Source organism: Cavia porcellus, unplaced genomic scaffold, assembly GCF_034190915.1.
Source record: "Cavia porcellus strain 051 isolate PalLab524CR breed Dunkin Hartley unplaced genomic scaffold, mCavPor4.1 scaffold_40, whole genome shotgun sequence".
Classification (NCBI taxonomy): domain Eukaryota; kingdom Metazoa; phylum Chordata; class Mammalia; order Rodentia; family Caviidae; genus Cavia; species Cavia porcellus.
The window spans coordinates 6250304-6262946 of record NW_026947523.1 but is presented as its reverse complement, the minus strand read 5'-3'; positions in this window follow the sequence as shown (position 1 = coordinate 6262946).

The following is a 12643-nucleotide window of genomic DNA, read 5'->3' as shown; positions in this document are numbered from 1 at the left end:
TCAGGTTTACATAAAGGGTAGAGAACATGTGACAGCTGGATAGCTGGAGAAAGTAAGAGTTCAGCAATTAGATCACCGGGTTCCATTATCCAAATGTCAGTAGAGTGCACAGCAACTACTATTTCTTGATTACAATCACCATTGACTAGAGTTCGAACTATGGTAATTGTTGTACTCTAAGAAAAATAGCTTCATTATATTTGTATCATAGCAAAATACCTGTAATGTGGCCTACTGTTCTATATGCCATTTTTCTTTTCCTCTGCATGACCTAATCGATATGTTAATCAATGCTCTTCTCTGTAAATAATTGTAAAACCTTACCTAATTGCTAGGTTAATCATTGTTGGTTAAGAACAATGCGGTGCTAAGATAAGCTAACAGGAGTTGTTAATTACTCCTAGGCTTCCCCATTCTCTGCTGAGGAAAACCAGGATGTTTCCCTGATTTAAACTTGTTTGAAGTAACTTGCTTGTATGCAGGGAGACTTGCTTGTTAGCACAACACTTACCTGACCTTGCTCTCCCCAAGAAATGTAATCTCGCTATATTTTCTGTTCTGTAAGGCGGCTGCACTGCCTTCCCCCTTTCCCTACCCAGTGGTAGTCTGTTATAAAATGTGCTAAATGTTCTTAAGAAATGCTTAGCTTCAAATAAATTACAGGAAGAATGTTGTGGCTTAACCCTAATACACCAAAAGGGTTAAGTTCCAAATCCTTGTAAAAACTTAAGTTTCAGCTTCTTGTAACTTTCGACCCCTTCACACCTGTTAGTGATAACAAGCTGTCCTGAGATAATTAACCTTTCTACCTTCCCCTCCGAATGTTATTGCACATGTGCTATTCCAAGATAATGTTTATCTGGAGAATGGGAGTAACTTGAAAGGCACCAAAGGCTCCTGATGTTATCAGAACTCAGTGGGCAGACTTGAGTTACAGTTACCAGACTTGAGTCAACAGCTTGACAGCTCTGCAGGTTTCTTTGTTTTTCCTCCCCCCTCTCTCCTGCTTTTTAAATCCCCTTCTTTCAGTCTCCATATTGGCTCCTGGAGACTTGTCACCAGGCCTGGCCTAAATAAAGCCTTTGCTCCCCAAACTTAATTTCTTGCTTCCTTGGATTTTATTCTGGGGTCTGAGTTATCACAGTAACACATTTAGGAATTAATTTTCCTATAATAAGCCCTATATATCCTTCTGGTGGAGGTCCATATACTCCTGTGGGAATTAAGGTAGGTTTTTTGATCTCTAATAAGTGAATTTGAGAGGCTGCTGGTAAATCTAATCCTGCACTCTGATTGGTTTTTCGTATGAGGGATGTAATGTTTCACTGTGCACCCATGCTGCTGGTGGGGAGTTGTCCTCTGTCTGGTTTAGACTGGATACAGTTGGTTTTACTGTGTCTGGGACAGTAGGACTGCTTGATTCCTCCCCCTGTGTCTGCGCCTGGCCCTGAGGAAGGTCCGATTCCCACTTTCCCTGAAATAACACTGTCCCATCTTTATGAAATTTAGACTTACAATCATTCGCGGAATGAAGTCCTCCTTTGATGCAATGTGGACATAAGGTGCGTGGTAAATCAGCATTTGGTTTATGACTGACCTGTGTAGCAGTGGATGCTACTGTCTGTAGAGTCTCAGGGCACTGTCTGCAGGTGTGATCCTGTTTGTCACAATTCAAACAAGTAATAACATTTAATCTATCAGTGACATATTGGGATATAGCCTATGCTGTAAGTACTGAAGTATGAGTATTCCAAGATTTTGGCATGTTTGAATATAAGTGGACAAGTCTTTCGTGTGTAGGACTGATGCCAAGGCTCTTTTATGGTCTTCATTAGCATTGTCATATGCTAATTGATGAAGAATAATTTTAGCGGCCTCTTCATGAGAGACTTGGCTATGTATTGCTTCTTGTAGTCTAGCTATAAACTCTGTGTGTGTGTGTGTGTGTGTGTGTGTGTGTGTGTGTCTATATGGCCTTGTAAAATCTAAGATGGAAATCCATTTATGATGCAGCAGTTTTTTACTTTGCATAAAAAGAAGAGGCAGGGCGCAGGCCTGAGCTTTTACATTAGCATATTTGCCTGTACCAGATAGCATTTCTAGTGCTATAGCCTGAATGTTTTCATCTCCCCTATATTGGTTACCCTTTGCTTATTTTGAAATAAGTGTCCTTAACTAATTTGAATTGTAAAAATTGTGCAGGTGAAAGACATGTGCGAGCTAGGTGGGTCACACTGCCGGGCACCATTTGAAAACCTTGAATTATGTTGTTTAAACAACCTAGAGTATAAGTACCTTGAATCCTATTATCAAGGACACTCTGTCTGAGTCCTTTGAGGAGTAGGAAATTAAAAGCAGTGTGTGTCCCATATTTTCTCGTGGGATTATCTGGATCATTTTCCCCAGATACTGGAAAATACACAGCCTGAGCATGGATCATGTCATGGTACCTGAGTTGTTTTGAGAGTGGGGAAGCAGGAGGTGTGCTGTGGTGTGTCTGTGGCAAGGGAGGGGGTGGAGCTGTAGGAACCACAGTAGCAGCCTCCGAGTTGGGTGTGGTGATTGAGTGTATGTAAATAGATTGCAAAGATTTTGTATTTCTTGTTGAATGTCTTTGTGAATACCTTGTAACAACGAACTCATCTGATTCTCTATATTTTAAAATGGGCTTTATTTATCTCTCTCTACTCCTTTGGAGGCACATTACCTTGATGTTTAGAATTATTTGCTATTGTTACTTCGGGGTTCTTTTATAGTTTAATTGCCTCAGCCATCAGTTTGTCTGTTGTAATGGAAATTTGATGGTGGTCTGTGTATTTTCTTAAGTTAATTTGTAAGGACCTGAGAGCTACTTTCACTAAAATTAAAGGTAGTTATAGTTTTAGGTTAGAGTTGTTTATTTTTTATTTTTGTGACTTCTTGAAGGGTTTTATTTATGTTATTCCAAAATCTCATATCAAGTGAACCAGCTTTGGGGAAGGAAGGGTAGAACATAGCTATTTGTTGTAGCAGTCTAAAAATGTTTTTAGGTGGTACAGTAATGTTTGTGTCTTTCAATAATTTTATAGTCAATAAACTAAAGTTTTTTTCTTCTGTAGATAATGGGTATTTTTGGCCCACAGTTACCCTTGATGATTAGGATATAAATTACTACTTGCGTCTGAGCAATATAATTAGGAAAATGCTCTGCTTACCTTGCAGCTTGTCATGCAATGTCCAGTGGGTTGTCTCCTGGATGGTTGGCTTTTGTGCTGTGAAGGTTGTGTGTTCACCCCACATTGGGCAACAGATATTGTAATCCCAAATAATGAGTTTAGTCATACAAGTATTGTAATCCTCTTTTTAGTTTTGCTCACAATCCAAAAAGTTATATTTGTAATCCAATTGAGACATTATTGGAATCCCAGCTGATAAGATTAGTGTGTCCAAAAGATGAGAAGTGTAAAACAAAAGAGGCCTTTATTCTGAGAATGGGGAGAGAGAAAACAAACCCCTGCTCTGACCACTGGAGTCTGGCTTTCTCTCTGGTGGACATGTGGTGTGGGGGCATATAAGTAGCCTAGGTTTGGGGTGGAACCTAAGGGGCATTAGTGATGCATAGGTAGCTCACTGGCACTCATTTGGCACCAGAGGTAAATTCCTAGGAGTGGGGAAGATCCAGTCACAGGTAAATTCCTAGGGGTGGGGAAGATGGAGCTCCATGGTTCCAACTGAGGCTTTACCAGCTACATTGTCCTGTCTGAGCCAAAACTCTTTCATATACCATCTTATGATTATTATTATGAAAAGGTGAAAAGATTTTTTTTCTTTATTGATTCCTGCTGGAAGGGGGCACTGTACTGGGGTCTGGGGGAGTCAACGGGATAACAATTGATGCCCATGTAGAAGCTGGTGCCAGTGTTTTAGCCAGAACAACTTCACTGGTGAATGCACGTATGTTAGACTGGAAAAACAAAGAGACAAGATGTTGTCAGGAGGCATGGCACTGTCATATTTAAGGACCCAGGTGAGGTAAAAGGAAAGGTGCCTTTGATTTTGATATGTCATTATATCAGAACCATGTTGAGGTAGAATTATTGCCACAGTAATGTAGAATTCTGAAAAATAAATGTGGAGTTACGAGGAGTAATATTATGAGAGGTGATTACTCACCCATCTGAAAGGGTAAAAGTTAAGAAGGTAAGGCTTATCTTTGGTATGCATAATGTAGGAGTCTTTAGGAAATACTGTTAAGTGTCCTGCTATAAAAAGAATAAGAATTTAGAAACCAAATTGGATAACAAAACATGACAGACTGAGAGTTGTGGTTGTGACACCTTGGTGAAATGGAGATGAGTAGGCAAAAGGATAGTTAGATCTAGTGCTGGAAGGTCACCACTTAGCCTGAGTGATGTGAAACTAGGATGTCAGTCTGGCAACTTTCATCACTGTTGAGGTTGCCACGAATATTAGGTATGGGTTGCTGTAACCTGGTGTAGTCCTTGGAATGATTTGTTATAACAAGACTTTAGTAAGTATATCAGCAGTTCCCCTGGTTGTGGGAAAGGCTTTTATGTATCCTGAAAAAGTATAAACAAAGTGAGAAGACAAAATTTATCTGTATTTATGACTGTAGAGTGAGTGGTGGAGGGAAGATTTGACACCACTGGGTGGACTAGGAAGAAGCAGTCTGGAACATGCACGAAATAGGCCCTGTTTATAAATGGCATAGGTTGACCCTCAATACTCCCTAGAGTTTGAGGACTCATTATAGTGGCCTAAAAACTCAGGAAGAACTCTTTGTATATGGCCTCTATGTCCACAAATATAGAGAATGTCTTACCTGAGACTTTTAGTGGGACTTGGACTCTGAGACAGACATCTTAAAGTGGGCTACTTTTGGCCCTGAGCCCTGTCAGTCTTAAGCAGATCTGTCAGTGATGAATCCAGCAGTGTTGGCATTTCCTGTGAAGGCTGGAAATTAGGATGGCTTACCCACTCTCTGGTGGCTAGGACAGTCCAGTAGCCCTGGGTTAAGATCCCAAAGGAACACCAGGATGGGGCATTCTCTTGCCCAATGTCTTCTGCTGCATTTGAGGCATGGTCCATGGGGGAGGGGGACCAGGCAGCTCCACCTTGTGTCAGTTTACCTGTCTCAGAACTCAAGTATCACAAGTGTTATTGTTATCTCTGTTGCTGAAAACATGAAAAGCCATATTAAGAAGGTCTCTATGGAGTTTGAAGGTCAAGTTTTGCCTTTTTGTTTGGGATTTGGTATACAGTAGAAGGTATCTATAGAATTAAGTAAGTATGCAGGAGTCAAATATAATCAACAGGGTATTTATAATTTTAGTAATGGCTTCTCATAAGGAGGACAGGTCCAGAGAATTTTAGGAACTGACATGTTATTTATGTCATATATAAGTACCTTTTTATGTTATTAAAATGTCTAATGCCATCTGATTTTTGGAGGATGGCCTGTTTAATTAATTTTTTATCTTTTTATTTAGGAGAGAAATCAGCTACAGTGTTATTTAATATCAATTGAATACAGTTAATTATGGCTTGGTGGAGGGCTGAGCCAGGGCAGGCAGATAGGCTGGGAAAGATTTAAGTTTGGCTTCTGCCGCAGTGTTGGTTTTGTTGTTTTGCATGTATCATATAAACCATGTCTTGGAAAAGAGCTAGTGGTTCCCAGCAAAAAGAATTTATAATTATTTTTTAATTTTAGTTGTTAAACAGGAGATCAGTGACAATATAGAATAATATAGGCAGTAAGCTTAACATAGAACATTACTGGTGGTTTACAGCAAAAGGAATTTATAAATACCTCTTAATTTTAGGTGTTAAACACTTAGGAGATTATTGAAGGCTTTAATTGATAAACAAGACTGGTAAAATTACCAGGTGGCCACTTTCCTGTTTATCAGCCAAAGTCTTGTCTATTGCTGGCTTATTTAACCTTAATTAAATGGTTTGAAAATGTAAAAAATAGCATCTCTGAGCTGAGCCACCAAGCTGCTGTTTATCTGTGTTTGTGTTTAAAGTGACGCTTGTGTTTGGGAGACCCGCTTGTTTGGGAGACACACAGCACCTAAGGACGGAACTCTGAGGCTGGGCGGAGCATGCGCAGGGTGGGGGCGGAGCACACAGAGTGAAGGCAGGACAAGCGCTGGGGTGTAGCATGTGGGGCAGGGCTAAAACTGCCCCCAGAAACACTTGCAAGGTGGGGGAGCAGTGGCAGTGGCAGGGTTTGCGGCAGCACATGGCCCATGGGGGGGTGGAGCTGGAAGGCAGCCTGAGATAGAACTGAGCCACCATGTGGAGCCAGAACTGCTCTTGGGGTGTGTGGATTAGGGTGCGGTGTTAGAGCCAAACCCCACGTGGACCAGGAGCATGGCATGAGAGCTGAGATACCGCACAGAGTTGGGGTGCAGCGTGAAAGCTTAAAGCAGCCAGCATATATCTCTCAAGACTGTTTGGGTGTACCTCCCATCTCAGCAGAGAATGGGTTGCCGCATGGCGGGGGGAGGGATAGCGGCAAGGAGACAAAGGGGACAGGGATGCTGGCGGGAAAGGACACACATTCTCAAAACAAAGGCTTAAAGAGAGAGAGTTTTGTAAACTTGTCAGTGTGATAAGCTATAAATAAGTATGGTTTTTTTGGGGGGACAGGAAGTGGTCCCCAAGATAAAATCTGGTGTGGGGTCTGGTCCATGGAGTTATAGCCAGATGAGGCAATGGACCGTGGTCTACTAAATGTAAGTTGTCACTTTTTACTTATTTTAGACCGACTGATATTATATGGCTCCAAAGCTTGTAATAATTGGTCATCACCAGTATATACGATTGGATTTCTTGTGGGTTTTAGTAACAGCTCTGCCTGTGAGAACTTAAAAATCTCTGAAGGATGTGAGAGTCTTTCAGTGTGGACATAGGCTGGCCCAGGAAGACTCTGCCTTGGGCTATCCGAACCCAAAGGATGTGAGAGTCTCCCAGTGTGGACACAGGTTGGCCCAGAAAAACTCTGCCTTGGGCTATCTAAGGACATGACAGTGTCATGGGAACCCATGGAAAGGGGGAGAAAATCCACCTGGGGCCTGGTCTAGCAGCAATCTCTGGGGGTTGCTCACCTGTGGTAAATTGGGTTGGTGTTGTTTGCAAGACAGCAACAACAAGTTTACAGTTCCCGAGTGTAGAAGTGAGGAATTAATGCAGGATGTAGTCTGGTCCTGGTCCTGAATGGCAGAGGACTCAAACTGGGAGAATCCCAGGAGTCTCTCATCTGCCGTTCCCGGTCAGGGAACCGTATGATAGAACTATGGGGAACAGTAGTGGCTGAAAAGATAAGAAGTATGAAATATAAATGACCTTTATTTTGAGAATGCGGGGAGAGACTCCCGAACATACTGGGCACGGCACCTCCTCCCGGGGTCTGCGATCTCTCTGTGGAACATGTGGAGTGGAGGCATATTTATAGCTTAGGTTTGGGATGGAGCCTCAGGAGGCATTAGGGATGCACAGGTAGCCCACTGGTTCTTTTGGCACCAGAGGTAAATTCCTAGGGGTGGGGAAGATGGAGTCACAGGTAAATTCCTAGGGGTTGGGAAGATGGAGCTCCTTGGTTCCACCCTAGGCTTTACTGGCTACAGTGTCCTGTCTGGGCCAAAACTCTTTCACCAGCAAGTTAATTCTAATCCACCACCACCCCTGCAACCCACAGCAAAGGTAAAGACACCAAGACATATTCCAAATTTAGGGCAGCAAAGAGGTCCTAAGTCCAATCCCATGAGGATATGGGGACAAAGGCTGTGATCCTAGGCCTCTCCCAGAATTTATTATCTTGTGAAGAAGGGGGGTAGCTCAGGGATGATTGACAGTGAGGATGGCAGGAATTAGGTGAGTAACTTGAGCTGGCTGGCCATCTGGGAGAAAGAGATATACAAAAGGGTCAATTTATATAATCTAATTAACATAGCAACTGAATTGTCTTGGGAGGCTGTTGTTTTGGTTTTTGATATATAAACACTTGTGCCCTAGGAAGTCATAGCCTCTTTACCTTGAGGCTCCTACATAGTTGACATTCCTGGAGCTAATGGCTCTAACATCCTGCTCGGTTTATATCTTGTACTCATATCCTGAATGGAGAACACTGTGCACAGAAACAGTCCTGTTTGTTGGCTTTAGAGATTACATATCAACACCTCAGCCAGCCTTATTTGCAATGCTTACAGCCAATAAAAAAGAAATACACTATAGTCAGTGCTCTATATAGCAGTATAAAAACATAAGTCTCCAAATAATCAGTCACAGTTGTAGGGAGCAGCACGACAGCCCCATTGCTGCCTCCCTGCCTCCCTCTCCTATGGGCACATGATGCACTTGCCTACATTAACCATAATCCTCTCCTGCTTACGTCACATACCCGAACGTGACAATGACCCATCAGAAACCACCCTATAGCCTCTTCCTGTCCCACCAGCCTGCCCTTGGCCTATAAAGGATGCGATCACTTCCTGAATAAATGAAACTTGACTGGACTCCTCATCTTGTCTCAATCTCTCTTTGTCTCCCACCCTGTTTTATTTCATCCCCGTTCCCCCTCCAGGTATATTCCCAATGGATTGATCCACGGGCCGGATCAAGTAGCGCCCAATGTGGGGGCTCCTGGCATGGGGGAGTCAATAAGGGAGCTGTTCAAGAATGCCGGCTAAAAGTGAGAGCACATTGAATCAAGGAGTGAGGCCTGCGTGGATGATCACCCAACATGCCGCCCGAGTCATGGTGAGTGAACGGCAACCCCATCCTCTTTCCCCGACATGCGTCAAGCATTGAGCGAACATGAATTGTTTGTGAGAGTCCTTAGCAAAGCATTAAAGACAAGAAGGGTGAGGGTTAGAACAAAAGAATTGTTGCAGTATTTTCAATTTATTCATAAGGCTTGCCCTTGGTTCCCCCTAGAGGGCTCTATAGATACCAACAGGTGGAAAAGAGTAGGAGATGCTCTAAAAGATTATTATAGGGTCTTTGGACCTGAAAAGGTTCTGGTAACCACCTTTGCATATTGGAATTTAATCTCTGAGCTGCTGACCCAGCGGCATGCAGATCCTCAGATTGAGGAGACAGTTGCACAAGGTGAGGCTGCCCTGCGTGACTCTGCTAATTCTACCCCAAAATAGTCCTCAGAAAAATCTGAAGCCTCTGACCTCTCAGACGCAGAGGCTGATGTTAGAGGTCCTCCAAGATGGCAATCTGCCACCACTTCCCCCTGTCGACATGATCGACAGGTTCCAAGATGGCACCCCCCCATGCCTCCATGGCCAATTAGGGGTTCATATAAGTCTTTATATCCTGACCTCTCTGATTTTTAAGAGGTTGACTGAGAACAACTAGCACAAGCCTCTACATACCACCCTGACCCTGTTGTGACACCAGCCGCCATTAAGCCTCCTGACTATGATGATGCACTTAGCATCTGCCCTCAGCCTTCTAGCATGCTAGCGGAATTAGAACAAAAAAAGGGGGATCTTTTAAAACAGATATAGCTAGAAAAAGAATGCCAAAATCTTTCAACTCAATTGCAGGCCCTCTGAGCTACACAGCCTTATAATGCTCCTAAGATGGTGCCTGCCTCCAGCAAGCCTTGTGGCACTCCTAAAATGGCGCCTGCATCTGGCAGCCAGCCCAAAATGACATTCCCAGTCACAGAGGCCATGGTTCCCTCGCAGGATGTTGAAGAGGGCGTTGATCCATAAGCGGTTAGGATACACACACCTCTCACCATGACAGCCCTAAAGAGTTAAAGTCCGCAGTCTCAATATGGCCCAACTGCTGCCTATACCATTGCAGTTCTAGATTCTTTGACTCAGGGCTGGATTATTCCTAATGAGTGGAAAGACTTAGCAAAAGCCACCCTCTCCAGAGGCAATTATCTATTACAGAAATCTGAATTTTTTGATCAATGTGAGGGTATAGCCAGAGATAACGCTGCATGGCAAAACCCCTGGACCCTCGCTATGCTTACAGGAACAGGAGATTTCACCACAAAAAAGACCCAAATGTGGTTCAATACGGGCCTCTTTATGCAGATTAACGTGGCAGCCACTAGAGCGTGGAAATGGCTCCCTTCAGGAGGCGAGCCTACCTTGTCTCTCACCCAAATAAAACAAAATCATGAGGAGCCCTTTTCAGACTTTGTCGATCGCCTTCTACATGTAGTGGAGCATCTTTTTGGCTCCACAGAAACAAACTCTGCCCTGGTCAAACAATTGGCTTATGAAAATGCAACCTCAGCTTGTCAAGCTGCAATTTGACCGCATCGCAAAAAGGAGGACCTGTTGGGTTGTATTCGCCTATGCGCAGATATTGGACCTGCTTATATCAAGGCCTAGCCATGGCCGCAGCACAAAAAGGTTGCACAGTTAAACAGCTCCTCTTTCGTTCTAAAAAGACACCGTTTGTTTCAAATGTGGCCAGAGTGGCCACATGGCTAATGATTGCAAAACTAAAACTCAAAATCAGTCCTCTACAAAAAAAACCAGGGCTATGTCCCAGATGCAAATGAGGAGACCACTGGGCTAATGAGTGCAAATCCAAAAGAGATGTTCATGTTAACCCTCTCCCCCATAGGGAAATGGAACATGGGGCCAGCCCCAGGCCCCCAATTCCAGACAAACCCCTGGGGCTCCAAGGTTTGTCCCAGCACAAAACAATCCATTTCAGACCTCTTCAGGGCAACCCCAGGGAGTGCAGGATTGGACCTCTGTTCCACCTCCAACACAGTATTAACTCCTGACATGGGTGTCCAGGTCATCCCCTCAGGAATCTATGGACCCTCTCCTCCTGGGACTTTTGGACTTATTGTTGGACATAGTAGCACCATGCTTAAAGGATTACAAGTTCTGCCTGGGATAGTAGACAGTGATTACACAGGAGAAATAAAAGTTATGGCTTCTCCCCTTGTTGGTGTCATACCAATCAGGGCAGGGCAATGCCTTGCTCAATTGCCGCTTTTGCCATTGTCTCAAACATCTAACAAATCCATAACTCCCTACAGGGGGGGACTCCCTCCCTGGGACTTCAGATGTATATTGGACCCAACATATCTCCAAAGAAAGCCCCTTATGACTCTATATTTAGATAGAAAAAGTTTCTCAGGCCTCATTGATACGGGTGCAGATGTTACCATTATCAAAAAGGAGGAGTGGCCTGCTGCCTGGCCTTTAGAAACAACTTTAACACACCTCCAAGGGATTGGACAATCAAAAAATCCACAATGTAGTTCCCAACAACTGGTTTGGAGAGATCAAGAAGGTAATCAGGGACACTTACAACCTTATGTCATAGAGAGTCTGCCTCTTAATTTATGGGGAAGAGACCTACTCTCCCAAATGGGACTAATTATGGGCAGCCCTAATAATGTTGTCACAGTGCAAATGCTTAACAAGGGCTACCTGCCAAAACAGGGCTTAGAAAAAAAGAACATGGGCATTACTGATCCCATCATTCCCACTCCTAACAATGCCAAAACTGGATTAGGACACTTTCCATAGGGGCCACTGACACTCCTGTGATCATGCAAAACAAATTACGTGGCTATCAGAAGAGCCCATATGGGTCGATCAATGGCCCCTTACCTCTGAAAAACTTATGGGTGCTCAACAGCTGGTGCAGGACCAGTTAAATGCAGGCCACATAATACCTAGTGATTCACCATGAATACTCCCATTTTTGTCATTAAAAAGAAATCAGGTAAATGGAGACTACTACAAGACCTCAGGACAATAAACAAGACTATGGTCATAATGGGACCCTTACAGCCAGGCCTCACTTCACCCAGTGCTATACCTTTAGGTTATTTTAAAATTGTTATTGATCTTAAAGATTGCTTTTGTTCTATTCCCTTGCATCCAGATGACCAAAAATGCTTTGCCTTTAGCCTTCCATCAATTAATTTTAGAGCACCTATGCACAGATTTCAATGGCGAGACCTCCCACAAGGGATGGCTAATTCCCCTACACTATGTCAGTCTTTTGTCACCACCGCGATACAGCCGGTCAGAGATCATTGGCCAAATATATATATTGTCCATTATATGGATGAAATCCTCTTAGCAGGAGATGACCCAAAATAAAACCCTAAGGTGCTACCAGGAACTACAGGTTGCCTTACAAGAGGCTGGACTTGAAATAGCCCCTGATAAAGTACAGCTTACTGATCCATATACATACTTGGGTTTTCAATTACGAGGCACTCAAATACTCTCTCTAAAGCCCCAACTGAGGCTTGATGGCCTCAAGATGCTTAGTAACTTCCAAAAATTACTGGGAGACATTAATTGGCTCATACCATTTTAAAAAATAACTAAACATGATTTACAGCCCCTTTATGAGCTGCTTCAGGGAGACGTAGATCCAACCTCCCCCCCGAGAGCTTACATCTGATGCCAGGAGAGCACTCAATAAGTAGAAAAGGCTATTGCTCAACAAACTGTTTCCTTTATGGACTACAGTCAGCCTTTACAATTTCTCATTTTCAATACAAAGCTTTGTCCCACAGCAGTGTTCTGGCAACAAGCTCCCCTCATGTGGGTCCATTTATCAGTCTCTCCAAAGAGAACACTCCTGTCTTATTTCCAGGCTGTCTCAGACCTAATAATTCAGG